The sequence below is a fragment of the Theropithecus gelada genome, chromosome 8 (assembly GCF_003255815.1).
Source record: "Theropithecus gelada isolate Dixy chromosome 8, Tgel_1.0, whole genome shotgun sequence".
NCBI lineage: Eukaryota > Metazoa > Chordata > Mammalia > Primates > Cercopithecidae > Theropithecus > Theropithecus gelada.
This window is the reverse complement of record NC_037676.1, coordinates 92,482,333-92,487,341: the sequence shown is the minus strand read 5'-3', so window position 1 is coordinate 92,487,341 and position 5,009 is coordinate 92,482,333.

Here is a 5,009-nt window from a genome sequence, read left to right as displayed (position 1 = left end):
CTTCATGCAAATGGTACCCACTGAAATTTTTGAAGGAGATTAACAAATTTGCTCAAGTTTAAAATACAATTGATTTAAGATGCATGATTATCATTTATCAATTTGCCAATTATAGAGCATTAGCTATAAGATGCATCACATATCAGAGATAAAATGTAAAAAGTGGAGTTTAAAATAGATGAAAATCGGTATCAATGGCAGAAGCCTGATGACTTTAGATAACCATATAAAAATTTTATAAAATATCATTTTTGTATCCTTTTTTCTTTATATATCAGGAGATTCTCTTTGAAAAGTGATAATATAATTAATGTAAATTAAAATATTTGTAACAGTATTTGCTGGCTTTTGTAATTCAGGTGGTTAGATGAATTTAATGAGGCCAAGGACTTCAAAATTATCCCAAATGTGCCAGTTAATAACCAGGAAAATCATTTTTGCTCAAGGCAACAGTCTACATTCCTTTCTAGAAATCAATTTTGCAAATGCATACTACTTATCACAAAACTACCAGAGTAGGCACAGTCACAAAATTATAGAATTAAAGAGGTGGAAGAGATCACAAAATTTATAAAGTCAAAACACCCTCAGTGCGCATATCCCCTCCAAGACACTCCCAGTAGAAGCTGGCCATTCAGCTTCTACTCTACATTCTTCCCTGCAAACTGTAATCCCATGAGGTCTGAGACTCTGTCTTGCTTACTATGGTAGCATCCTGAATAACATACTGTAGTCATTAAATATTTCTGAGTGACTGAATGAGTGTTCTTATGGGGGAATTGTACCATTCATGCAGTATCCATTCCTGTAGAAGAGCTCAAATTTGAGAAGTATTTTTAAAGGGCAGCAAAAGTCACCTCTGGTGTCTCTGAGAAAATCTGCCCCCTCTTCTTATGTTAGCCTTGCAAATACTTGCAGGCAGCAGCTCCAAGCCACACTTTCCTGTTTCAGTCCACAGTTTGACACATATCACTGTTTCCAAGACTTTCTACTGTGCCCTATATGAGCTACATTTGGTCAGTTCAAAAACAAAAACAAAACAAAAAAAACTTCTGATGCCCAGAATGAAATAATTATTTACCTAGCCAGCCCAGGGGACAGAATTCTCTGACTAAATGTATGCAAATCCCTCGCTTTGGGGGAAAAGTTCTTCAAATGGCAGTATCATGCTGATGAGGGATCTTTCAGAGAACACTAATAGGTAAAACTGTGAACTCCCCTAGCAGGCTTCATTCATCTATTAAGGACACCTCAGTGAGGGACTAGGACGCCAAGAGAGAGTGATGCATTATACTCCTCATGCAATTAAACCCATAGTAAAATATTTTGGGGAGTTTTCTTTCCTGAATGGAGGCTAAGAAAGCATTCATTAAACCTGGGAAGTTCTGAGTCTTCCAGTTTGCATAGTGAATTGGAATTGTGGTAGCCTGAATATGAATGGAGATGTGGTAATTCAGTAACATGAAATGGGAAATGCAGTTTAATTACCCCAGAGATTTTTTTTGGAACATAAATTGCTTCTACTTTTGTGACAATATTGGATTATGAACCCATTCACCTTAATGTTGTGTAATGAAGCCTATAAAGCAAGTCATAAAAATGCTTTGTTTGCAATGCTGTTTTTAGAAACTCCAATCTTATGGAAAAATCTTCTCATTATTGAAAGCATTTGTAGTTCCCCCAGAATCCTAGAAATTAAAAGATTCCTGAGTGCAAGGTCCTTACTACCTAGTTAATGAATGAGGGAAGAAGTATTCCTCAAGTTACCTCAAATCTGTAGATCTGGATCGTACAGTTCTTTACTAGTACCATAAAGTATAATTTAATCTAGAAATGGCCCAAAATATACATCTGAAAATAGATATTGATTTGAAGTGACAGTCTAGGACCAATAACAATTTTAAGGAAAAACAGTTTTTATGAAATTATGTTTATGCCATTAGAAAAAATTTCTGAAGAATAACAAGTTCACCTTAGAAAACCAAAAGGTAAATTTAAAAAAATTAATATTGAATGAAAATTAAAGGAAGAATAACAATCTTTTTTTACTTATTACATTAGCATAAAGTTTAAAAAGCAATAGCATTCATAGTTAATGAGGATAAGTCATCCTCAGACTTTGGACATTTGAGTATAAATTGCTACAAATTGGAGCAAATAATTTGGAAATGTGTATTAAAATCTAAAATATGCATTCTATTAACTAAAAATACTACTTTTGGGACTCTGCCCTGTTGTAATCAGAAACATGTATAGCTAATATAAATGTATAAAGGTGTTTATTGCAGCATTGTGTGTCACAGTGTACTACTATAAATAAATCTGCATATCTATAATTATAGTTAATAAAATATTAAACTGTAAAAAGTATACATTAGATGTTGATGTTAATACTGGAGGGATGCCCTTGAATTAATTATAAAAAGTTGAAGGATAATACACAAAACATAGTCCCTTTTCTGTAAAACCAAATAACAACAACAAAAAAAACCCTTTAGATATGGACTTGTATATTTCCATAAGCATGGATCTTTTAATGTTGATTACTTCATGGTAGGGGCAGCACTAAGCGATGCTTTAGATCTCCATAATCTACATTAGTTCCCTCAAAAGTCACTTCATATAAACATAAAAAGAACACACACACAAAAAGTGTGCTTGCTGTTTAGACATAGTTCCAAGGAAGTCTCCCATTTATTTCTCACTCTCTCTCAAGTCACAATACCTATACATTCCTAAATGGAAATTTGGAAGTTGCCATAGCTTCAGGAAAGTGAATAAGAAAAAAGATTACTTTCATATAAATATTTTTAACTTTTATAAATTGTCTTGTAATGATTTTGGAAGTTAAGATAAAATTCTAAAAACCGAACAGATTATGGTGAAAATGTTTAGGAATTTATACCACAGTGTGTGGTCTCTTTTTAGGAAAAAAAATTAATTTTAATTATTTTTTAAAATAGTAGAAATGTTGCTCTTTTTTCATCATTTTGTTCAGTCCATATTCCTACATACTTTTTCTAGCATTTTTCTTTGTCTGAGAACTGTATCCAAAGTGTAGGCATTGTTAGCTCTGTCAAGACTCGCAATGATCAGAGTGCTTCTTCAAGTCATTCCTTAGTCACTGCGTTCTCACCCTCTCTTCAAAGTCTATTCTCTAGCACTGGTCTCGAAGTTCACACACTATATTTTTCACACAGCGACCCTGGTCACTAATATAATGACCAATAGGACCATCAGTGAGAATCAGATGAGGTGTCAGAAGTAAAAATAATGTATGAACTGGAAAGTACTATGAAAGTGAGGATTTCATTGAGAAGATTATTGAAATAGGCTAGCTACAAATTGATGGGTCTCTGAAAAGGATACTTATTAAAAAACTCCACAAATATAGTACTGGATAGAGTCATAATCTCAAAAAAATAAATCTGAGGGGTCCCAAACTCAATTACACAAGGTTAAGAATATAGAGCTTAGTAAAATCTTTTTTTTCTTTTTTTTTTCTTTTTTTTTTTTTGAGACAGAGTCTTGCTCTGTCACCAGGCTGGAGTTCTGTGGTGTGATCTTGGCTCGCTGCAACCTCCGCCTCCCGGGTTCAAGTCATTCTCCTGCCTCAGCCTCCCGAGTAGCTGGGGTTACAGGCGCCCACCACCATGCCCAGCTAATTTTTGTATTTTTAGTAGAGATGAGTTTCACCATGTTGGCCAGGATGGTCTGGGTCTCCTGAACTCGTGATCCACCTGCCTCGGCCTCCCGGAGTGCTGGGATTACAGGCGTGAGCCATCGCGCCTGGCCGGTAAATTCATTTTAATTCACTTTAAGCTTATATGGGCTATGTGTAGATTTTCTCTTGTTCCTTCATTTTGTTTTAGTTCAATTGTAATTAGACATTTGGAATACATTTCTAGTGGACTTCAAAGTCCAAAAGACTCAAAGCCAAATACTCCAGAAGTATTTATGTGAATAAGAAATAATCTAAATATATCATTAATTATATTAAAATACATAACACATATACATATGTATATATAATACAGAACATATATACATATGTGTATACACACACATATATTACACATATATATACACATAACATAGCATACATTTAGTTAGATAGTTTTTTCCAGCTCTGATGGTGACTTCCAATTTCTGAAAAATTCTCCAGTAGGGGTTGCTCAGCATAGAAAGAAGGAGATGTATGTGTGTTAAGGCCACTCAATGGGGCTGTGGTTGTTGCACTAACGTACTTGCTTATGAACCTGGGTAAGATCCTTCCTTTCTCTTTGTTTTAGTTTACTCACTCTTTCTAAACTGAAAGGCAGTAAACTCTAGTATCTGTAAGATGACTTCCTTCTCTAAGATTTTAAGGTTTTATAATTTAACTATGTTACTTTCCAATTATAATTCTACTTCATGCTGAAAAGAAAATCATAATCTCGCTTTTCCATACTGGCAAGGTTAGTTCATAGAAACCATCTTAAGAAACATTGATATGATGGCACAAAATAGAGTGATTATTGATAGCACTGAACTCGTTGTATACATTAATCAAATTATTCTAATGTGTGCCAAGTTTTCATGTGCTTTTTTTTCTTTTTTTCAAACAAATACTGAAAAGTCTTGGAGAAATCACACATAAATATAATAATCATTTATGTGATTCTACCCGTCATCACCTTTCCCCTTCTATCTGAACATTAAAACCTCTCTAGGTAACAAGAGTTTTACTATAATATTCAGGAATAAGATCCTTCCTGGACTAGGAGGATGTAGGGGGAAATGAGCCTCTGTTTTCAGCATCCAATCTCCGAGAAAAGGATCTCCCACCACCTGCTGCTTCCAACAAGCCCAAACTCCCGCTCCACTAGCTTTCCTGGGAACCGAGCAGAAAACTGGAAGGGAGGGGAAGAAGGTTGGTGAGAGCAAGAGGCGGGGAGTGAGGAATGGGAGGCTGGAGGAGGCGTGGCCCGGCTTTGGGCCGTCGGAATAAATACTGAGAACTGGGTGCG